At 34.6% G+C, this 25986-nt stretch overlaps 1 long non-coding RNA gene across 2 annotated transcripts; it reads right to left on the bottom strand.

Moving 5' to 3' along the window:
• Positions 1–6815: 6815 nt before the first annotated feature.
• LOC113755071 lies at positions 6816–10180 on the bottom strand. 2 transcript variants are annotated; one of them, XR_003465566.1, is made up of 5 exons: positions 9920–10180; positions 9742–9831; positions 9305–9374; positions 7868–7933; positions 6816–7221 (listed from the first exon to the last, which is right to left on the bottom strand). It is a non-coding gene; the product is annotated as an uncharacterized LOC113755071 (long non-coding RNA). The 2 variants fall into 2 exon arrangements; XR_003465565.1 differs by having other exon boundaries at positions 9742–10180.
• Between the last annotated feature and the right edge of the window lie 15806 nt (positions 10181–25986).

The raw sequence follows: 25986 nt of genomic DNA on the forward strand, positions 1-25986 counted from the left end.
TGTCGTCACTAATGACAACTATTTAGTGACGACCTGAAATGTCGTCACTAAATAGTTGTCATTAGTGACAACAATCCGGAAGTGTTTTATTGACGAATTGACCTTTTGTCAAAAATGCTCTACTTAAGGTCGTCACTAAAAAGCACCGAAAGCCATTGTATATAACTATTTTACTGACAACAATTGTCGTCACAAATGTAGCTTAGATTTAGTGACAGTCTCTGTTGTGACAAGGAGTTTTTATTTTCTATTTTGTGACAACTTTTTTTTGTCATTAGATAATTTCTCAATAGCTTAATAGTCATAATTTGGCCTGTAATCATTGCTAAATCATTGATTTTAAAAAACCATACAAATAAACATGAGCAATTGATAACCAAAAGTATTTGCATTAGATTACATGGTAATAATATAGCATTCTCAAATGCCAAATTCAAGTGTACATTACCCAACTAATGCCTACAAAAATAACATTTGTCCAAAATATCACTTGTACATAAGGTACATTTACAAAAGCAATCACAGTTTAAGAAATTGAAGAACATCTAAATGAACCACTCCATGAGCAAAAGGCAATTTTGTCTTCAACATTCTTCAACCATAACCATAGATATCTTCCAAAAGCTAGTATGAATAGCATTTATCTGTCATAAAAGAGTAAAAGAAGTAGGTAAGGGGAGGAGTATAATAATAAAGAACAAGTAATGAGACTTAGATTATTAAGACAAAAATTACAATTCATTAAGAATCTCATATAATTTGGGCCCACATATTACAACACCAGCAAGAAGTTAGAAATCATAGTCCAATCTATACAAATACAACACTGCATAAGCTCAACTAAAGAGCTCTCTAAAACAGTTTTTTTTTTATTTTCTTTCTTCTTCTTTAAATAGCTCAACTTATTGAACAATTAAATTGGACTCCCACAGTAATTATTGTTTAATCTTTATGCTTTTGGTGGTACTAGTGGTCTAAAGAATATGTCAATGTCATTTCCAGGTGCTTTGGGACCAGGAATAATCATTGATAGGAAAAAAAATGGATCTTTTAAGCATTTCCAAGGAGGTAGATTGTAAGGGACAAGGATAACAGGCCATATACTGTATGAATTGCTCATGGTTCCAAAGGGATTAAAGCCATCACTAGCAAGTCCTAGCCTCACATTTCTAGGATCTTCAGCGAAGGACTTGTGATTTCTATCAAAATCCTTCCAAGCTAATGAATCAGCAGGGTGTCGCATCATGTTCTTATTATCTACACGTCTCTCCTTATGCCACCTCATATCCCGAGCAATCTCTTTGTTCACAAACAGTCTTTGCAGCCTTGGTTTTAATGGAAAATAACGTAACACCTTTCTAGGTATTTTGGAATTTGGAGATTTATACCGCGGTGCTTTACATTTTTCATTTGGACAATGATCAAGGCCTTTATTTTCATTCCAAAAAAGTGCGCAATCATTTTCACAGGCGTGGATCTTTTCACACTTCAGCCCCAACTCACGGATGAAATTTTTTGCCACGTAATATGAACTGGGAATCAAAGCTGTAGGAAATACTTGATGCAAGAACTTCAGCAACATATCAGTAGATTTACAAGTCCACCGATTCATTGTTTTCAAGTGGAGGATATGGACAATAAACGAGAGTTTTGAATACTTTTCATAGCCCGGGTATAGAGATTTTTCAGCCTCCGATAATAATCTGAGAAACCTACTTGCTTCTCCTACTTTCTCGGTACAAGCACCCGTATCAAGTTCCGGTGAATGTCTCCAACTCTCACCAAAGTTAGCAACTCCTACATCATTTAACAGCTCCTCCATACTGTCAAAGTCACTATCGTTGTCATTTATTTCTATGTCATCATTCTCATCATCAGATTCAAACCCTTCGCCATGATATATCCACCTAGTATAACTATCAACAATTTCTCGACACAAGTGATTGGCCATGACTTCCTTAGTTTGATCCTCAAAATTATTGCATACTTTGCAAGGACATGGCAGTTTACAATTAGGATCCTTGCCTAGAAAAGCAAACTTAATAAATTCATCAACTCCATCTAAATACTTGGGGTCTAGGTAGTTCTTAATAGACATCCAACTCCTGTCCATATTGTTGCAGCCCTTTATCCTACCATAAAGAATATGACCGCCACATTATATAGAAAACAAATGCAATGTAATATGAACTAAATTTAAACTCCTCAAATACCAGCAATGGGATCACTACAAGAAATTTGGTCTTCAGTGACAAGCCATTTTTGTCACAAAAAAATAAAAAGTCGTCACTGATAACTTTTATTGACAACTTTCTAGTTGTCACAGAGTCATCACTGAAGGCCCGTCGGTAAAAGTATATAGTGACGACAATAAAAGTCGTCAGTGAATGGAACTCTTTTGTGACAACTGATGTCGTCAATAATTATTGTAATTTTAGTGATGACATAGTATCTTGTCAATGATGTACAAATAAATGTCCTCACTAAAAGTGATATGTAATTGTCATTGGTATAGACTAATTACTGACGACTTTTGTTGTCACTAAACACTTTTTAATTTTATGACCGCAGATTGTTATTAATGGAAAATTCTGATTCAATGATAACTCTTTGATACGAACGTCGCCAACCTTGTGACGAAACCCGTAAAAGATTAGATTCAGGATCGACAAGAGGACACCAAGTTTGGAGCGGATGACCTCAACCCGTTAATCACGTGGTTAACGAACCTTGGTATAATGGTAGAAGACGCCACAACCTAGTGCGATTCTAGATTGATAAGTCACGAACACCTAGAGAAATTCTAAGGTATTCAAGAAGCCTTGGAGAAACCAAGAAAACTCTCAAAATCTGATTTATTCATTGAATGCCTAAAACCATTGGAAGTGTGGGCTATTTATAGCCTTACATAGAGATGAACAACTAAATGTGGAACTAGTCTAGAGTTGTGGTCTTGACTAAGACTAACAATTGTAGGCTTGACCAAACCTTATGAGGTCATCCCTTAGGTAAACAACCTTACGAGGTCATCCTTTAGGTAAACAACCTTATGAGGTCATCCCTTAGGTAAACAACCTTATGAGGTCATCCCTTAGGTAAACAACCTTATGAGGTCATCGCTTAGGTAATTAAAGCATGACTATGGACCATTAAGCCCTTATTACAATGACTTAACTAAAATAGCAAATGTGACTAGATGGGCAGACGACTTGAGCTTATAAAGCGTGCCCACACCTTATAATGACTTTGCTATGGTGAATCGATTAAATGGCAGAAGACGTATCCTTATAAAGCGTGTCTGTGCCTTATAACGTCTTTGCTGCGGTGAAGCTGAATGAACTGCTCGAGCTCGTGTAACCAGTCCTAGTGGGACTTGAACCTTATCCGATGGCATAGCTTGACTCGTATCATTCCCCTTCTCTTGAAAGCAATTTGCCCACAAATTGAAGCATGAATGATGATAAGAAGAGTTACATGCCGTCGAGTCAATTTTGTTATGATTACCACAATTTTCATCCAATGCATAAACCACTTGCTAAGCTGGAAAGTAAACATTGTTGAACCTTGAATCTCACGAACCAGTTTCAATGTATGCCCAACTTGATCACTTGTGATCATGAGGTAAGGATCCTCAACGTGATGCGATGTAGATCCTATGAAATCATACTCCTCAAACTTGAATAAGCTTGCAAAGTATGGAAGCTGACTTGGTGAAGTTGGAGCTTCAAGTGGACTAGGTGCAAGATGAGCATAGGTATTGTAGTGACCATTGAAGACCTCGCTCCTTGTGTAAACTCGTGGAACATGGTCGGTTCTAAGTTCTTGAGGGTACACATAGTTTGATCCTCCAAAGACGTGAACAACATTGAAATTATCTGATTCCATGAATGGGAACCAAATTGATCTAACTCCTAGAAGACAAACTCCATGGAAACTCGCAAATTGCACAAGCGTCTTTGGGATGGAACATTGTAAGATCAAAACGATTGCACTTTGCTTAACCTGCACAAAACAAGGAACACTAGACAGAGCAATGTTAAGGTTGTTAGAATGGCAATAAGTCCCCTCACTCTCATTTTTGTTGAAACTTAAAATCAGTGCATTATCCCTTCTTTCTTTCGCTTCCTCAGTCAACACTTTGGATTTTTCAATCTCTTTCTCATGCTCAATAGCTGTCTTTTTCCTCTCATTATTCTCAGCCTCTTTCTCCTTTTCAACTCCCTCAGATTTTACCTCATCAGTCACAATTCCCTCATCTAGCTCTTTCTTCATACTATAACGCTCATGTTCACTTCTCATGTATGCTAGATCAATACAAAGTTGGTCATAAATAAGTGGTACAAGTGCAGAACGACGACCATTAAATAAGAAGGAATACTTATTAGTATGTCTATCATATTTAACTTCTCGCCTCAACATCCACGCTTTACCTAGCAACACATGTGTCACTTGAATTGGGACTACATCACACAACACCTCATCCACATATTTGCCAATTTGAATAGGTACAAGTGTGTGTTTAGTAACCCAAACATCACCATGAGCACTCGACAACTTATACGGTTGAAGATGATCAATGGTTGGAAGATTTAATTTGTGAACCATGATAGCGCTTGCAAGATTGACTTCACAACTCCTATCAATGGCCAAGCTGCATGTTTTATCTTTGACACCACAACGAGTATAAAACCAACAATGCAACTGAGATTTGACGATGTCCAACTGCTCATTTACACCACGTAATGCCACTTCTTCGACTCCCTTAGGATCAGGAAGAAGATGTTGTAAGCTAGCTTTTAAATGCCTCGTATTCGCCATGATGTATTGAGGAAACCTGCAAAAATTTAGTGAAACAAAAGATATTTTTCCTTACCACACAAGCTCACATGTTTACACTCGTCACTCGTGTATCACTCAAGTGTTTAAAACACTCTAATGTTCTCAAGGTTCTGCTTGCTTCCCTTGAAGAAAGTAGAAAATTTCCCTGAAAAGTTCAACTAGCTTCGCACAAGAATCTACTCAAATGTGGCTCGTTATAAGCTGGAAATTTGAGGAGGTATAAGACAAAAATGACTCAAAAGAACTGGAAAAAATAATCTGCTGGAATTTGTTGGAAAAAATGCGTAGATGCACGACAAAAGGACTACTAGTTATGCAACACAAAAACTTGGCAAATGACTCTATACAAGAGCTGGAAATTTGGACACTACTCTGGCTGGAAATTACTGGAAAAAATAAGCAGAACAACTGATTCAAGAAAGCTATAAAGATTTGACTCAATAACAACTGCCTAAAGAGTGCACCAACACTTGCTCTTGTTGCAGCAATTTAGGAAATAATGGATAGTGGAAATTTTTGGATTATTCCGGAACTAATCCCCTTTTCCTATCCCAAAAAGGATTTAACAGGCTGTAAAAACGAAATTGAAGTAAATCTGGACAGCCTTATTCAAGTTGGACTAAACTAATCAAATCCAACTTGGAATTGGAGTAGGTTTTTTTGGTGCTTTTTTTTTTTTTTTTGTATGTAAACAAGAACACAAGGAATAACTAGATAGGACTCTAAAACCCTTGCTACAAACTGATTTTTTTTCGGATGAACAGTAACCTCGAATGATCAAATAGAACAAAAAGACTGGAATTGAATGGATATAACAGGATAGAAACAAGACTCAAACAAAGAATCAAGAATAAGACACAAAAGAAAAGGCTGGACCAAACAAGACTAACCACAGCAATTAACAACAACTAGACACAAGTTTATGACGTAACAAATCTGGAAAAATAACGCAAGAACACGAAGTAACAAATCTGGAAATTGCGGATAGCAAACTTAGAACATGAAAACAGAATTTTGGACAACTTGACTCGAAAGGAAATAAATAAAGGGATATAACGTGATACCTCTTAACTAGCTCTGATTACCAACTGATACGAACGTCGCCAACCTTGTGACGAAACCCGTAAAAGATTAGATTCAGGATCGACAAGAGGACACCAAGTTTGGAGCGGATGACCTCAACCCGTTAATCACGTGGTTAACGAACCTTGGTATAATGGTAGAAGACGCCACAACCTAGTGCGATTCTAGATTGATAAGTCACGAACACCTAGAGAAATTCTAAGGTATTCAAGAAGCCTTGGAGAAACCAAGAAAACTCTCAAAATCTGATTTATTCATTGAATGCCTAAATCCATTGGAAGTGTGGGCTATTTATAGCCTTACATAGAGATGAACAACTAAATGTGGAACTAGTCTAGAGTTGTGGTCTTGACTAAGACTAACAATTGTAGGCTTGACCAAACCTTATGAGGTCATCCCTTAGGTAAACAACCTTACGAGGTCATCCCTTAGGTAAACAACCTTATGAGGTCATCCCTTAGGTAGGTCATCCCTTAGGTAAACAACCTTATGAGGTCATCCCTTAGGTAAACAACCTTATGAGGTCATCGCTTAGGTAATTAAAGCATGACTATGGACCATTAAGCCCTTATTACAATGACTTAACTAAAATAGCAAATGTGACTAGATGGGCAGACGACTTGAGCTTATAAAGCGTGCCCACACCTTATAATGACTTTGCTATGGTGAATCGATTAAATGGCAGAAGACGTATCCTTATAAAGCGTGTCTGTGCCTTATAACGTCTTTGCTGCGGTGAAGCTGAATGAACTGCTCGAGCTCGTGTAACCAGTCCTAGTGGGACTTGAACCTTATCCGATGGCATAGCTTGACTCGTATCACTCTTTATCACCATGAAAATTGAAAATTTTCCTACAACAATTATATCTATAAATGGAAAAAAATGACAATGATTTATAATTAGCAAATGAATGCATCCATTGCATTACGAAATGTCAAAATATCATATAAGCATTCAAATATCATAATGAAGTTCAACAACACCCTATAGATAGTTTGATAAGTGGTATTTGGCCTAAATTTCACATATAACTCGAGGTAGCTTTACAAAACAAATCCAAGTCCCAAATTTCAACACAGAGCCGCTTCAGCAACACTCAGCTCCTCCCCTCAACACTCCGCTTCTCCCCTCAGGTAAAAGATTTGTAAGGCAGTTTTCAGCAATGGCTCCTAAAGCTGACACCACAAAAAAGCTTGATACAAAGGCTCAGGCAGCCAAGGTTGCCAAATTTGTCAAATCTGGGACAACTTTTAAGAAGAAAGCCAAGAAGATCCGGACCAAAGTTACCTTCCATCGTCCTAAGACATTCAAAATCAAAATCAAAATCAGCCCCAAAGAAAATCAAAATCAGCCCCAAACTAATGCACCAAATTAGCTCAAGAAATAAGTACTGCTATTAAACTTCAGCCTCAAAGGAATAATATAACAAGTTGATAAGGCAACAAGCACTACTATAACAAGTACTGATATAAGTACTGCTATGAACAATATAACCAGTTGATAAGACGATAAGCACAACACTAAAGGAAAAGCAACTTCAGTTCACTTGCTTAGCTAAAACATTCAAATAAACTAAACTAAACTAAACCAAAACAATCCAAACTAATGCACCACAGAGGATACAAGGTGTCAAGTATGATAACCAAAGTAATGTCGATCATGATATAAGGTGTCAAGTAGGAGCAATGTGTACCAACATAACTAGAATGTTTCTTTGCCATTTAAAAGCAAATAACAACTTTCTTGTTCTAGATCTCTGAAATTACTTTTGCTGTTTGTCATGGTGTATTAATTCCATAGAAAACCAGCACCCCTTAATATTGTATTCCAATCAAACTAGTGAGTTAGGCAAGTGGCGGGACATTGCAAAACATTCACAGTGAAATTTACTTCAAGAATGGCACCAAAAATGGGAACCATTCATGTGAAAAGAAAAGGTATTACCTCAAGGAATGCCTTCAAAACCCACATAAAAGTTAGTATTATTACTCCGTTAACAGAAAATCCAACCTACATCCAGCAAAAAGTTTGTGATTATACAGTATAAAATAATGCTATATGGAGAACAAACTACCATGTAAGACGTGAAACTATCAATAATTAGCAATTAACTGTGGCAAGATGTACACTTCTCAATTTAGCATTATTCCAAGTAGAAGAGGCAAAGCCATATTAATTTGAAAAGGGACATATAGATAGCTGGGGGAGATGGAAAACAGGTTTTATAGTGAATATTGGGCTAATAGATAATATGATAGCACTTAGCAGAGCTGTGGGGAGTACTCAAAAGGATAAAAATGGCTTGGAACTCTGGAGAAAGAAGAGTGATTCTGGACACGAATTGCAAGGCAGCTTTCGAACTAATACAAGGAGCAGGACAGGACTCACCACTATACAATCTAATATGTCAGATCAGGAATGTTTTAAGCAGGGATCGGGAATCCTGGCTACAACATGTTTGGAGAAATAAGTAATTGTGCAGACTAGCTAGCTAAAAGTAGTGTCAACAAAGAATCTGGGATGCAGATTATAACAGAACCGCCACAGGAACTTAGTGAATTGCGTGGTGCAAATATTTTAGGGGCTGCGACCCTGTGTTTTGTTTCTGTTTAAGAGGATTGACCTCTCCCTTGTAAACTTAACAAAAGGAACATACTAGGCAGAGAAGTAAATGTGGTCAACACATTTGCAAGCAAAACATTTTGGCCAAAGCACCTTTGCCCTTAAAAAATAGTGAAACATGTGAAATTCAGCACAAGTAAGGCTAACAAGTATATTCTGGAGAATCATGGACTCTCAAAACATACCATAAGAAGCTGTCCATGCTGTTCTAATAACATTCCTAGTTCATGAATTTTTACGGAGGAAGATCTTTTTTCACATCAAAACTAATTATGAGTTTTGGTCCTCTTACCAAGCTCTTCCAAAATGATACTAGTACAAGTCCTTAAGTAGACTTGAGATGCAGCCTTAGAACTCTATCACCAGATTTCTCAGTCACCAAATGCAACACCTTAGACTTGAGATGCAACCTTAGAGGTTTGTGTTCTAGAATGAATTTATAAGTTAGCAGAAAAAAAAAGTCTACAGTATCTTAACTTGCAGGACTACATCCATAGCTAATATACAGCTTTTAAGGCAAAGTACAAATGCAATGATTTGGAGCAACTTGTCCAGGTTTCTAAAAAAATAAATAAATGGAAACAAAGGAAATGAGAGTCGATTTGTGAGTGCGCACATTTACACAAAGATAGAGCACTTCCAACAGGGGGGATGTAATACATTTCATTCAGTTCTCCACAGAATCGAAATTAACTGCATTTCTGGTCATTAATTAACCACACATTGTACCAACTTTCTTTGCTAAACTTGTCATAATACCTGTTACAACAATGACGATAAAGACAGCCAACGCAATACTTCCACCATCATACCATCCTTCTTTTATACCCTGGAAAACAACATATTAGACTATGGCAAGACCAAATCAAAATTAACCAATCAAAACATGTCAGCATTTTCCATTTTCCACTCAGATTAGCTAGTAAATCACAAGTATATTAAAAAATACTTTAATCTATAAGAATTTGATAGGGACAGATACCATTCTTGTCAGAAAATCAAAAGACAAGATTTAAAATTCATACAACTAACAAAATCATGATCTCAAACATATAGTAGTACAACAAAATTATTAAACAGAAAAAACTTTATAGGGCTTACAATTCTCAATTCAAAATAAGTATTAAGAGTGAACTTATCCTTAAAATTAAAATAATAATAATAATAATTAGAGCAAACTCAAAAATTAAGCTTACCTCTGTCTTTATCCCAAGGGCCAAAGAAGCAGCCGCAGCTACCATCAAGATGATTAAAGTAGTGTCTCGACAAGCTTCCCACAGAAACCTCTATAACACAACTCACAAATAAGCAAGTTAACGAGGCACAGCTCATGATGCAAATGGTTCAATAACTCAACGATTTGCAGTAACATACCCAAATCTTCAAAATAAGAACATGCTGCTAATGTTCAATTAGACTAGTAACAATAAAGTTTATAAAAAAGAGGGGGGGAATTTCCCTCAGTCACCGCCGGCTTGGTGCAGGTGTTCTTCTTGCGCTTCTTGGCGCCACCGTCGAGGTGGAGGACAAGGTGGAGGGCTGACTCCTTCTGGATGTTGCAGTCGACTAGGGTGCGGCTGTCCTCGAGCTGCTTGCCAGTGAAGATGAGGTGCTGCTGGTCCCGGGGATGCCCTCCTTGTCCTGGGCAGAAAAATTTTTTTTTTTTAAAATTAGGGCAATAAAATTTGGGGAGAAATTGAAACAATTGATCATCTAAGTAGGGTAGAAAAGGTGATTGCAAATGATGGTGATTGCTAATTAGGGTAAGAAACTTTGGGGAAACTAGACAAATGATAGAGAAGAAGAGAATTTATCCAAAAATTGAATGTTGGGAACACAAAATCGGGTCAATAAAAATTGGGGGAAATTGATTACTAAGCAAGAAGAGAGAAACTTGCCTTTTTACAGCACATGCTCTGAGGAAACATATCAAAATCAGTAGCCCAATAAGGAGGAATGCTCGAGCATTAGTGAGAAAGAAATTGAGAGGGGTCGAAGTGAGAGAGAGACCGAGAGAGACAGTGAGAAGGCCAGCGAGTGAAAATGTGAGAATTAGAAGTGTATCAGACTTAGCCCAAAAGTGGTAGACTTGTACTCTTTCATTTTGAAATTTGCTTTTTAAAGAATGCCTCCACCAATTTTCAATTCCCGCTGTTTCTTTTTCATTTTGAACGAAAAATTTGATCCAATTTTTAGTTTTATCTTTTTATTTAGATTCTCAAAGAAAGGTTATTTTCTTTGTATTAAATTAAACATTTTAATTAAGGATACTAAATCGGGAATCTACTTTCATATTATTTTAAGAAATAATTCATTATTTTTAAACATGAAAAAAGAAAAATCTTAATTATGTGTTAAGAACTTTCTATCAGTTTCTAGAAAATTTTGTTAGTTTTGTCTAATAGTACTATATTTTTTTAGATGTTTTATATTGAAGAATCATGAATGTAAACTTGCACGAAACTATAGTATACGTATTGATTTGTAAGAAAAATATGTATTCATTTTGACTTTTAGCAAATCAACATTAAATTTGAAGGAATTGCAGTAATTAGTAGTCCTGATTTCATTAATTAACTTATATAACACAACTATTTCCGCTTTTCATCAAAATGAATTTGTACTTAATGAGTTTCAACATTCGACTAATTAGATGTCAAGGAGGCATTGACAGTACCCAAAATTAAGGTATTTGAATTTAGAGGCCTTGAGTTCTAATTGTAATAGTTTATATAGTTGTTCTAATTAAAAACTTTCATTAATTTTTTTTAGTTAAAAACTTATTGAGTAACTATGACTAGTTTAATAAATTATCAAATTTTAAAAAATTAAATTAATATTTAAGTAACTCTGACTAGTTTAATAAATCATCAAATTTTTAAAAAAATTAAATTAATATTGAGGCTCACAATTAAATAAAGTCATAGTTAATAAATCATCAAATTTTAAAAAAAATTAAATTAATATTGAGGCTCACAATTAAATAAATGCATTAGAGATGTTCAAGTTAGTGATGATACTTATGTTGTCACTAACTACACTATAGTTTTATTGACAAAAATTGGTCGTCAATAAACATAAACAGTGACAACAATGTAAAGTTGTCAAAGAAAGTGGTAGAATTACTGACAACTTTTATCAAGTCGTCACTATCGCAAAACTCGCGCCTTCCAAGTCCCGTGGCGCGAAGTAGTTTTGTGACGACAATTAAAGGTTGTCACTGAAAACTCAGTTGCTTTGAGTCAATTGTGACAACCTTCAAAGTCGTGACTAAACAACCTCATTTTGTGACGACTTTTTGTCATCACAAAGAAATGTTGTCACTAATGACCTTTTTTCTTGTAGTGGATCCAAGGTGTAAAACACATTTTTAGCAAAAATCAACCATCTCAAGTACAAATGCATTAATAAGGCAGCAAACTAAATAGAATCTGCAGCCACAGTATACATGCAAAAGTTTGGCAAACAAAAGATAAAGCCATAACATGAATAATCAATTTCATAGGCTGATTTTGCTGGCTAACAGCACACTACATGTTCAAAAAACATAGGATCAGGCATCATATATTTGTAAAGGGAAGATGTCCAATGCAGAAATAATAGAAGAGTAAAGCACAAATATAAATTTCAAGCCTGAATAATGGTAAGAAGGAACAGTACCTGAAACTCAAACCACTCAATTGGTTTCCTTTTCCTACCAAGAACAGGAGCTATTTGCAATCTTAGCACCGCTCCAGATGCAGCAGTATGTGCCTTTACAAGAACCTCCTTATATCTGGTCTGAAATGCAACTGGGAGAAAACGTCCAATGCTTTTGTCACCAACCCTGTTTATCAAGAATATCCCCAATTATATGGTAAGCCACTAATGTCTTGTATAATTAGTGGTAGGAATTAAGTCTTCAGATTTAATTCTAGAGAGAGAGAGAGAGAGAGAGAGAGCGAGAGATTAAAGTATGTGAGTTTGATTGAAGCAATAATAATTTCTAGAAGATATTTTCATCTATCTCATGTGTCGGTTCATTTAAAGCTAGGAAACTGATTCGCAGCAGAAATTTATTCACATGTTCAGATGTAAAATAACTCACACAGTCAACTTACTAGAGTTATGTTTTCTTTCTTCTGTTTTCTATTTTAAATGCCATTTTTTCCCTGATGTGGATTAGCCGTTTTGGTCGGTAGATGTGGAGTGAGATATATATATATATATTTTGGGGTGGGTCAAGTCCAAATACGATAATGTAGAAAGGATCAAAGCTGGCTAGGAAGTCCGTTGGTTACAGTGGGTCTAATCTACTAATTCCCATGATTTGACTCAATGGTCACATTTTTCTTGCCGTGGGTCATTTTCTTCTAAGTCTGATCCACAAACACAATAATAATAATATACTTTGTGGAGATATAGAACAAATTGAACAACTTTCCAATTTGGACAGAAATTATATATATAGTTCCTTGCAGGTTAGGTACATGATTTTATGTATGATTTTCGCATCCTTAGCTGAAAATTGTCTAAGGCTGTAAAGTGTAAATTATTCTAGAAATATAATTTGGGGTCAAAGAAACGATGAGCTAGGCATGAATATTGGAAGCCCTCAACGTTCAAAAGAATCTTCCATCATGGAATGCAACTACTCTCAACCCATATGGCTCAAGACTTGTAAAAGAATTCTTTATAATTAAGTTGATTGTACAGAGCGGAACGAAGGACTTAAACATACGCTCTGTTTTTCTTCCAGAAACGGGAAATGTGATACAATGTAGTAGCATTTTTGCTGTTTTCAGCTTCAAAAGCCTGCTAACTTTTCCAGCATCTTTGCATATTTATGCCAAACAGCGTGCTGCATTCAAAGATCTCTTGTACATTTCAACTAAAACTTTCCTTGTCATATTAGATTTTCATTTACTACTAGTTTGCGTGCTCTTTCCACAGGATATTTCAAAAATGATAGGATTTTTTAAATGATCGACAAGAATTGATAGTTCAGGAAAAATGACATAATAGTGGATATCAAAAGTTAGGGACATGTTAATGGCACTCTCTTATTTTATGAAATTATAATCAAAATGAAGAGTGAAGATCTTTTTATCCTGTTACATAATAAAAAAACAAAAAGCTTGACAGGAGTGTTTTTAATATTTTCCTTCTGATCCACATCAGAAGGAACTGGAAGCTCCCCTGTGCTTCCTCGACATAAATAGAGGGGGCAAAAGAATGGAAAAAAAAAAGGAGAGAAGAAAATGTAGTAGCATGGCTAACAATTTGACAGACGTTTAAGACTCGAATAGACAGCTTCTCAAACCTGATCGATGCACCAATCAAGCGGACTCCTCTTCGAAATAACGGACATCCAACTCAACGACCAATCACGCTTGCAGAAATGAACTTGAAACAAATCAGCCACAGGTTAGATGAATCGAGTCGAGCGGGGGGAGTTCCGAGTACAACATAGCTATGATAGCATCTAATAATCAAGAGCTGCTAAAAGATTTTGGGCAGAAATTTGCAAAAAATATTGTAGAATATTAGGGATTTGGAAAAATTGGGGAAAATGTATAGGAGAGAGAAAAATGAACCTTTCCAATGAAAACCTTGCCCTTTAATGCTGGACAGCCATGGTGATGCTAGTGAGAAGCCAGAGAACGGATTTGTTGTGTGGGTGAAAGTATCAGGTGCCGTGCGGAAGCTCTGTTTTGTGCTCAGTGCAGAAGCTTGTTTGTTTCAGCTTGGTGAAAGTTTGTGTTGCTCAAGTGTTCCGTTGCTTTAACTCAGACCAAGTGTTCCGTTGCTTTTGTTTTCAGAATGTGTTCCGCTGCTTTGGTCTTTGCTTTGCTTTGGATATTGTTTTTGTTGCGCGGCACTTTCACTATGATTTGATCAAAATTTTGACTTCACTCATTTTCCCTCCATTTGATACCAAAAATCATGTTTTTTTCTGGATTTGTAATATGGTTTGAACCATAGATTTTAATGCTATAGTATTATTCTTTATTTTTTAGCAAAAAATAAAAATTTTCATCAACATAGGTGGCAAAATTTGTTAATTTCATATAATTGAAAATGTACTTTTATAATTTGCTAATATTTTATACTAATTTCTTATAATTGCAGCACTAAAGAACATCATGTAATTGAAAATAATTAAACTCAAATTATATGGTTATAACATAGTTTCAATAAAAATAATCATTTTCCCAACATTTGAGATCAATCATCATGCTTTTTTTATTTTTAATTTGGTTTGAAGCATAGATTTTATTGCTATAGTATTATTCTTTATTTTTTAGTACAAAAACACAAATTTTCATCAATATAGGTGGTAAAATTTGTTAATTACATATAAGTGAAAATATACTTTTATAATTTGCAAATATTTTAGCCCTGCAATTTTTTATAATTGCAGCACTAAAGTACATCATTAATTGAAAATAACGAAAGTCAAATTCTATGGTTATAACAGACTTTTATTAAAAATAATCAAATGCTATTAATAAGACATTATTGTTAAGTCAAAATCAAAGAAAATTTAGTGATGACATAATGTTATCACTAATTTGTTCAAGATTATAATGACAAGAAAAGTCGTCACTAATTAAATTGCTAGTTTTTAATATTGTCAATTGCTAGTTTTTAATACTTTTGTGAAAATATTGATAATGGTTGAGAAAATTTTGTTACATTACCGCAAGTGATAAATGTACTTTTGTTCTTTTTCAAACATTTATTTTAATGTTTAATTTTGTTTAAAACTATTGTACTAGTATAGATTTGCAAGACAAAACTTAAGTTCTCAATAGTTAAAAAATTCATTACAGAGAAAACACAAAGTAGTAGTTGCAAAATGTGTATAAATTACAGATATTTTAATGTGTATAAATTACAGTTTATTTTAATGTTTAATTTTGTTTGAAACTATTTTACTAGTATAGATTTGCAAGACATAGATTTATGGGTAATTTCTTTTTTTTTTTGCTTTCACATATTTAATTTATGTTAAATACAAAACCTACCAGTTTCCCTTTCATAAAAATATTAGTGCAACACTTTTTGAATTTTACTTACAAACATTTATGTATTTAACATAAATTAAATGATTCAGAGTGAAATGCCCATAAAGAGCAGAATATTTGTTCATGTAATGGAGGAAACCCACAAAGAGTTGGTACTTTATGGGCCATTTCTTTTTTAAAAAAAATTTAATTTATGTTGAAAAGATAACCTGCCAGTTTTCGTTTTGTAAGAAATCAGTGTAACACTTTTTGAATTTTACTTACAAACATTTATAAATTTATCATAAATTATATGTTTGAGAGTAAAATGCCCATAAAAAGTTGGTACTTTGAATAGATAATGCTCATTTGCCCATAAACTACACTCCCTGAAGGCTATTTTGTTAGTTACTTTGTAGTACTTTGTTATTCCTTTGCTAATACTACTTGGCATGTAGTACAAAGGATAAATCTGGCATAAATTTCTTATTCCATTGATAAAAAGACCTGCCTGCCTTATAACTATTGTAATGAAAGATATATCTTTAGAGTTTATAACAAATTATTACTTAAGTTTGAGAAAATTATAAAATATTTATGCATAGTTTATCAAGATACCATTCGCAATTTCCTAATAAAAAAATAGGGGCTAAATTGTAAAAGCTAGGGTGCCATAATAGAAATAAAAAATTGGTGTATTACATATGGGGGTTAAATTGCAAAAGTTAGAGTGCCATAGTAGAATTAATGAAATTGGTGAATTACATATGGGGCTAAATTACAAAAGTTAGGGAGCAATAATAGAATTAAAGAAATCGGTGTACTACATATGGGGCTAAATTGTAAAAGTTAAGGTATCATAATGGAATTAATGGAATTTTTTACAACATTTGGGGCTAAATCGTAAAAGTTAGGGTGGCACAGTAGAATTAATGAAAGTGACTTAGAAATAAGTACTTTAAACAGTGACGATCATTTTAGTGACAACTTTTTCAAGGTCGTCACTGAAGACTTAGTTGCTTTGAGCAATTATGACAACTTTCCTTGTCGTCACTAAACATTTAGTTGCTTTGTTGCAATTGTGACAACTTTAGGTGTCGCGACTAAAGAAGCTCCTTTTGTGATGACTTATTGTCATCACTACAAAATGTTGTCACTAATAACTTTTTTTTTTAGTGATCAGTGACGACAACAAAAAGTCGTCCGTAAATAGGCCAAGCAATAGTGATGATGTTCTTAATGTCGTCACTATTGTGTGTTCTAAACACTCCCGCGCTCTTGCTAAATCTTGGCGGGAATTTACTAGTGACGAAAAATGATTTGGCTCCCATTAGAGGTTTGTGACGAGTTAGAAAGTCGTCAATAAAGGATCCACTTTTGTGACAACTTTTTTTCGTCACAGAGAAAAGTTGTCACTGATGACCAATTTTCTTGTAGTGGTTTAGAGCTTTATATATATAATTTTGCTAGATTTCCTTGCTTAGAACATGTATCGTACACCCTATGATATGTTATCTTGATTGTAAGTGGTTTTGCCATGAAAATAGTGTTGAAATTGGAAGGTTAACTTGAGGAATTTGAGGGACAAGTTCCTGGAATTTTTTCCTTGTTGGTCAAGTGAGAGAGAGTGAGAGTTGAGGGGTAAGTTTACGGTGATTTGGACCTACTTTGTTCAAAATTACTTGAGAACACCTTGATTTTCACATATAGATTGGATTTTAGTCAAAGCCAAGCGATTTAAAAGGAGGGAAGTAATGGTTACTCCAAACATATTTTATAGTTGGATGTGTCCAGCTCTAAACTCATGATTTGTGTCACTTTTCTTCAAAAAGTTGTACCTATACTTACTATATGTTACACCATCTTGTACTTGCAGTCTTGAGTTACGTGAGTTACATTTATGTGGTTTTTCTTTGATTTTCACAAGTAAAAGTTATGAATTTTGAAAACCTATGTTGAAAGTTGATAGCTTCTTGCTATACAATATTTGATCGTAGATTTCGAGAGTGTCCTGAAGGTTGAGCCTGAGCTTGACATTGCTAGACCTTAGTTGGTTGGTGAGTGTTTCAAATTGCATGGTAGAACTTGCCGCTTGATTAAAATGCTCTTTTGTTGTGATTGGATATTACTTGACTTGTTTGGTTGGGCAAGTGTGTACTTTATCGCACTTGCCCTAACTTGACAAAAATACTGTACAATGTTTGCAAGTGAATTGATATTCATATGCATAACTTGAAAGTAACTGTCTAAGATCCCAAACGCCACTGACAAGTTAGACGAATCGAGCCAGCAAGGGTTTGGTCGAGGATATTGACGAACCATGGGTACTGTATACTGTTTAATCCATTGGATTTAGTCTACTGGATTTGGTATACTCAAGTATTACCTCTATTGTTATCTTTGGAATTCGGGCCCGGTAGGGGGTTGATCGGTGGACAGAGACTAGAGATAAGTAGTGTTCTACTGGACTTGTTACTATATTCCCATGGTTGACGGAGTGTCAACGGATCTTGGACAAACTGCTACTGAACTAGCTTGCAAGAGTAAACCATATCCTTATAAGTGGGAGTGTTAATTGCCTAACTGGCTTGTTTACTTGAAATATTAATGTTTACTCTTGTGAACTTTTACTTTCTTCGCTTTGAGATTTCGATATATATATATATATAACTGTCAACTTGCTACGTTGTTTATATGTTGTTTTGGAACCTCACTGGGCGATAGCTCACCCCATTAGTTTGTTTTCCTTATAGAGGGTGAGAATGTCTAGAGTGTCTGTCTAGGACCTTTGTTAATTGTCCTAGCGAACTTTTAACTTTATCGGTTTTGATTTGAACATGAATCTTTTGTTACACTTTGGGCATGTATGGATATTTGATGTAAATGAATGTATATATGTTTAAATTTGAATGTTGCTGTTGCTCATGTTTCTAATGGTTATGAATCTTGTTTCTAGGGTTTGTGAGTGAGCTCTGACGAGAGTTGGACAGGTGATCCGTCAAACCTTGGGGTATGCCCTAGGGTCAAGCTAGGGTCATCACGGGTGAGGACATTAATTAGTTATCATTTGTACACCATTTGTTTTAATTGATGCATACTTACAAGAAAAAAATTCAGTTCATATGGAAAACATCTGAAAACATCAAGTTGGGAGTGAATGATCATAACAAGAAATGCGCAGTGAAATATATTGGACTTGCATCAATTTTGATAATGTACATTTTTAGAATTCTGTCAAGAAGTTTACTGGCATGCATGGTTGATAGTCCTAATTGAATTCAGAAAGAAATACATTAGAGATCATCCAAGTGAAATCTGGCAAGACGAAGTAGGATCTCCTACTTTAGACCTCTCGAATTATTTTAGTCTCAGTCGATCGATGGTCATGCCTACTATGAACTAGCTCGGATCCTCTTGGGGACAGGTTTAGCCAGGAGATTTTCATGCCCATCATTCTGGAAACGATGATGATAGTGATGTGACTACAGAATCGACTACCAAGGATGACCTATTCCTCGATGATGCTGCTGAAGATGATAAGCCCTCAGCTGCTGTTTTGAAAGCACCTAGGTTGCTTATGGATGAATGAATTTTACATGATCACTAGAAGCAGTAGTGCCACAGATATTACTACCTGCCCGCTACACCTTGTGACAAGCCCAAGGGTAAGGGCAAGAAACTAGCGAGGTGTTGAAATTTTCATATCCTTTACAATGTTTTAAACCCCATCCATTAAATATACTCTTTGATTACTTGAAATTTAGTTTATTATCCTACCTGTTTATGTAATCTAATCACTCTAAAGTAGAATAATAGTAAATATTTCAACATACAAAAGTATAATTTATTTGATGAATTATTAAAATTAGATAAATTAGTCCATTAATTTAAGGAACAGAGGTATAAATAAATGATGAACACGTTAATTGTTTAGTCGTTTAACATAAGTATATTTTGTCAATAACTATGAGTGATAAGAATACACATAATTTGTGTGCAGATTCGTAACAAACCTTAATTTTTATGAATATATTAATTTTTGTACACAATTAAATTTTATATAAAGTCTTCATAAAAGATATGAAATTTATTAGTAATTTTTTTATTATAGTTATGGTTAATTTAGTAGTTACAATGTTTGAAGGAGTTATGGGAGCCTACGTTAACTATGGTAAAAATTAAATTTTTTTAAGGACAAAATTGAAAGCTTAAAAAGTGATACAAAATATTTACATTAAACTTAACAAACCCTAATATGAATTCATATTTGAGGGTTATGAATTGAAGAAGAAATTGGAACATTGGAAAAGAGGTAAAAGGCAGCTTGACAGGATTTGGATTAAATACAAGTTTAATTCCGAATTATACCCTTTTCTACAAGTATACAGGTCAACAAGTAGTCCAGGGTATATATCGGGTCGCTTTCACAGGGAGCAATTTTAACAAGTACTAGGTCCTTTCTAACTCTATTATTTAGACTAATTGTCAATAATAGCTATGAAATTAACAATGCTACTATCTAACTAACTTAACTAGAGAACTTGCAAGTAACCAATGGAGATTATCACCAACTCTTGGATTTAGGGAAATAGAGTCCATTTATGGCATCAAAGATACAAATAAAGATATTTACCTCTTGTTACAACTCTTCTTTAACTAGGGATTCTTTTCCATTTTTACCAAAACTCATTCTCATGACATAGTGGCATAGAATTGCCTAGTTTTCCCTTTTCTCATTGTGAATAACTATATTATTCTTTGTTTTGCATGAAATGTTAAGATAATCCACTCAAGTGTACCTCTATTCTTATGAGTCTACTACTTAAGTTCCATTTATGTTGTTCCATCATTATTATCAACTTTCATTGAATAATAACAACTATAAGCTTGTTATTAGTGATCAAGCAACAACAAGTGATAAGCATGTATAAATAAATAAGTTAATACAAAGTGTAATAAGTGTAAATCATATTCACTTAATATCAAGTAGCCACAAGTTCATCTACTCCCTAAATCTAGAAATTTAGCTACTCATATAATATATAATAAGAAAGAACATTGCTTCATTGCATGAACACATATTGAATCTCAAGTAAAAGATAGATAGAGAAAGCTTAGTCAAGATTAGTGAAGAAGCTCCCAGTGATCTTCTATTTCTTCAACAAAATGAGTTATACAATGAAGTCTCCAATTGTTCTCACAAAAGTTCTAGCTAGAGAGAACAAGACAAGACTAATAACTAAGCTCTAATGCTCAAATCTGATGAGAACTACTTCTAATATGTCTTATTCTCCCTTTCTATTGATTCTTACATCCCTAGTGTTAAGAGAGTCAAAAAGTGGTTATTTAGACAAGACATAAAGCTCATTTTTTCTTCCAAAAGGTCCCTTGAACATATGCAGCCAAAATTCTTGTCTGGAGTAGAGCTGGAAAGTGGTGTGAAAACAGAGCAAGTTGATGAGCAAGTTACAAAAATCAGGCGAGAATATGCAGCCTTGGAATACGTGACTTCAGCTCACGTATTCAAGGGCCGCATATTCACTTCTGTGAATTTGGCATCACTTCAACTGCTATTTTCTCATTGATGAAGGTCGAACTAACTCTTGTACAAAACATGAAAGTTGTAGCCCTTTGAGTTAACTTTCCGCTGCTTATGAATCATCCAATTTGGAGTTCTGTAGACCAAAAAATGACCAAAATACCCTCAACTAGTCAGAGCTCTGTTTCAGCTTTCAACCATGCACATGCACATCTATATTTTGGCTTTTTGACAAGGACAATGACTGGACCAGATTTTGATGTCTTCATACCAAATGTAGATCTATTTTTTAACCTCAAATTGATATAAGAATGACCTCAATCCGATGCTTGCAGCTCAAGATATAGCCAAAATGCTGATTTCTCTCGCACCTAATTAAGCATGATGAGCATCAACTCACAAGGCATGCAAGTCATGGAAGTGTAAATACTCCACACTTCAAAGAGTCTAATCTCCCGACTCTGGAGTGAAGACCTTCGCACGGTTTATGCCCATTATGTCTTTTTCTTTTTCTTTTTGTTTCATGTTTTTTTTTCTTTTGTGTGGCTAGTCTGTAGAAGGTAAGTTTCTCATGGACTCCAATAGAGCATAATCTCTGTCATGGAAAGGCAACCAGTTCATCTGAGGAGAGTTCCCTGTTAAGTGGAGCATAAAGTGCAAGTCTGACCGTAAATCAGGAGTTTAAACCTCTGCACGCATCTGTAATAAAATTTAAAAGATATGTAGTTGTGCATAACTTTGGTTTAAATGTGAGAATCATTTTCTCTCATATCTTTTGATTCTCTTGGACTCTTCTTTACTATAGGTTAGAGTAATTTTACGAGTAATGTAAAAATTGACGGTTAACAAAAAAAAAATTTTAAAATTAGAGTAAGAGTATTATAGGAGTTGTCTATTAATAAAAAGAAAAAGGCAAAAAAGCCCCTAGCGACAAGTGCAAGGATTAAGAGTAGGGAAAGTTTCTCACTTCTTAGGGTAGTGCTTGAAAGTCCCAACCAACACAAAAAAGTTTGATGGTAAAACCAAATGCACGTCACTTAATGTGACGTAAATGGCATATATAGGCACAAAATTTTGATTGTAAAGCCAAATGCACGTGTAAGGCCAAATACACGTGAGGACAATGTTACGAACATGTGCGATCCCACATGAACCGTACCTGAATAATATGGTTCTAGTTTTTTCACGAAATAACACACCTGCTCTAAAAACTTTACACCATTTGAAAATAGTTTGTACTAGCAACCACTTCTCTCCCCTATGGCCCTATCCCAACAAGAATCATCTTCAAAGGGCCTAGCGGAGAAAAAAATCAAAACTATTAGAGTCAAACTCTAAGATAATTTAGGAGAAAAACAATGGAAACACAAAAGTATGAGCTGCCTTGAACAAATATATTGTCAGTATAAATTATCTATTGTAAAACAAATTGATGAAAACTTGAAGAGATGTAAGTCGTGATAAAAGAAAATCTAAAATAAGATATGTTTGAAGATGCCGGCAACAATTATGTATATTCTTGATCATTATAGTGATTTTTCTTTATAACTGAAGTAGTTTAATCTAGGGCTGTTGCTGAACCGAGTAGCTTGACTCGAGCTCGCAAGCTACTCGGTCAGCAGCTCGGCTCGAGCTCAAGCTCGTTTTGACCGAGCTCGAGCTTGAACTGCTTAATAGAAGCCTCGAGTCGAGCTCGAGTTTCAATATTTTGCACTCGAAAGCTCGACGAGTCTAATCAAGTTTTTTATAATATAATTTTTATTTTTATTATTGTGAAATGTCAATAATATCCTTTATTTAAAATTATATATAAAATATTAATTTTTATTATGTGAGCTTGATTAGGCTTGATTGAGCTCGATTGAGCTTGATTTGAATTGATTACACTTAATTAAACTCGAGCTCAAGCTTGAGCTCGAATTCTAAAAACTCGATGAGCTCGAGTTCGAGCTTGAGCTTAGTTATTTTTACCTCGAGTCACTACCCGAGCTCGACTCGACTCGAATACAGCCCTATTCACTCACATCTTCTGTGACAATATTAATAACTACTGCTGGAATTACTGCCTTTCTTTCTTTGGCTAACTATAAAATTTAAAGTTGAAGCTTTTAAATTAGAGAGTGGAAATTCGTAGTACCATTTATTAACAAAAAAGTATACATATACACCATGCCTATTTATTTTCATACTCTATGTATATCTACACAAACGTGTACAAATTTCTTAGTCTATTACACATTGAAAATTTTGGAGAACATTCTTAGTGGAATAGGAAGTATTTTAATGCTTCTTTCGATAAGCGATACCATGTCAATTGAGTAAATCATATAGCAATAAAATTTCATAACCTTATCATTATTAGAGATAATAATAGACGACAAGAAAAAAGAAATGGATGTATTGATGATCTCGAGAAACGAGAGCGTAAGTAAAATATTTTGCATTCGATTACTCTTATTTACACTAAAAAAAAAAAAAAAAATTAAATACTGACGATAAGGTAGAAGAACTTGTAAAATTCAATAATTAACAATTTTCTATAAAACAATTTCTCCAATTGCATAAAATTCTAGTGAAATTAAAATTAAAATAAAATATTGAATACTACGTTGATTGACCCGAAATAAAAAAAAAAAGAAAATATATAATCTTTAGTTCTCCCACTTTAGCTAAAGGAAAAAAAAAGAGCAAGAGAGAACAAAAGTCGTTTTACGTACACGTGGGCAGACGTAATCTCTTCGATCCTTTTCTACGCGCACATTTGCACATTTTTCTCAATTTCATCAATTTTTCTTTTTTTTTTGGTGACTTTTTTTTGTTGTTGTTGTTTCCTTTATAATTTAAGTGAGTGAGAGTATACACTTCATTTTCATTGATGATTCTCTTCTTTCTTTGCTCCCCAATTTTCACCAGAGATCCACCAATGTCCATACTTTCGAAACTCAACTCTACAAATTTAACCTAATTTTCTCTCTCCCCAGCTTCCAATTCAAGAAAAATTTATCGCCACTTCATCGAGCACTCTACATAATTTTGTAATTTAGGTTTTATTTATGTTGAATCGGATCCAGAATCCCCGATTTTTGCTTCAGATCAGAGGACAAATATAGGGCTTTTTGAGGGTTTTTAGTTCTAGTTGGTTGGAAGAAGTTGGAGTGAGAAATTGGAAAATTTTATTGGGGAAGTTTGGGGTTAAGCTTGTAATTGAAGTTTGAATTAGGGTTTATTGGGGCGTTTCCTTTTTGCATGTATCAATTATAGGTGGGGGTCCTCTGCTTCCGTGGAGGATCCCGTGAAAAAAGTTTTTCCTTTATCGGTTGTTTGAAAATTTTGATGTAATGTGCACGGAGTGATTTCTAAAGGGGGATATAGTATTTTTTCCCTTCTAATTATTTTTGGGACTGAAAGAATTTACTGGGAGTTCTGTAGCTAGAGGGAAAATGTTTGGGGGAGGTGGAGGCAATGGACTGACTAACAGTAGGGGTGCTGGAGGTGGAGATACAATTTTGATACCAACAAGGTTTGTGTGGCCGCATGGTGGAAGGAGGGTGTTTGTGAGTGGTTCTTTTACCAGGTGAGGCAGTTCAATTGATGGGATTTTGATTTTAATTTGATCCCTTTTTGCTATTGGTATCATAGTTTATATTCTGGCATTTGTAATTTATGCATACTTGATTTAATGAGTGCTTTTCAAAGAATCTAAAAGCTTGTATTTTGGCATTTGTAATTACTTCAATTTATTCCTCCTGATTATAGTAATACGGAGTAACTCTTTCCTAGAAGATATATCTTATTACCCGCTTATCAAAAGTATTCAGTGTGGCATTACGGTTACCATCTGTTTTCAATAGATCTAAAAGTTTGCTCATAATTAATTACTTGAACTAATAGCTCATGATTATGGCGGTAATAACTCTTTTCCACAAGCTGTAGGTTTTTCCTATTACAGTTATTAATCTTAATTTTGAAAATTTTCCATCTACTATTCGTAACTTTGAAATCATTTTATATGGTTAAGAGTTGACATTAAGACACAAAAAAAAGATAACAGTGCTTTTCTCTTAAGTTGGGAATGGTGTGGATTATTGACATTTTGTCAATGTACAGGTGGACAAATCACATACCAATGTCACCAATGGAGGGTTGCCCAACAGTGTTTCAGGTTGTTTATAACTTGACACCAGGATATCACCAGGTCAGTCTAGTGTCTGATCAATATACACATAAATGGAATGCTGATGTTTTCCATTTGATTACAATTTCAAGCTTGATTTTATGTTTTATGGCCTTTTCCCAAGCCTTTTCCCAAGCATGGTAATCATGTTTAACGGCCAATTCAGAAAGAGCTGACTGGTTTCATAATGCACAGTCTTATTGACACATGTTATGCGATCTATTCATCATGAATATTCTTTTTCTATCTTAAAGTGCAATTGGTCAAGTACTAAGTTGTAGATGTGACATCTGTGAATTCCCTTTTATTGTGGCCTTTCCATTTGTTGACATTTGTCTGGTGATGATCAATTCATAGGCTGTTGTTTTGCTGATTTTTTTGGCATAATTCATACTCTTGCATTGCTGTCAGACACCAACATGTATGAGGATTTTGTGTGTGATAGACTGAAATTCAGTTTATTGAGAAGAAAAGGGAAGAGAAAAGAATTGTAGGAAGTCATAATGAAATGCACCTAAAAAAGCATATTTATTGAATTGCGGCCAAAAAGAACGTATTATTTTTTATATTCTAGGGAGAAAAGTAGTTCCGTTAGATTTAAATGATAAAACAAGTGAATCTCCCCATTCTTGAAGAAAAAGATACCTACCAGAACACGTATTTTGCATGAAAATGAAAGTATGGTTAAGGTGAACAATGGTCTTGAGAGAATTTATTACAATATTGGTGGGATGCAAAG

This window comes from Coffea eugenioides, unplaced genomic scaffold (genome assembly GCF_003713205.1).
Source record: "Coffea eugenioides isolate CCC68of unplaced genomic scaffold, Ceug_1.0 ScVebR1_1173;HRSCAF=1983, whole genome shotgun sequence".
Classification (NCBI taxonomy): domain Eukaryota; kingdom Viridiplantae; phylum Streptophyta; class Magnoliopsida; order Gentianales; family Rubiaceae; genus Coffea; species Coffea eugenioides.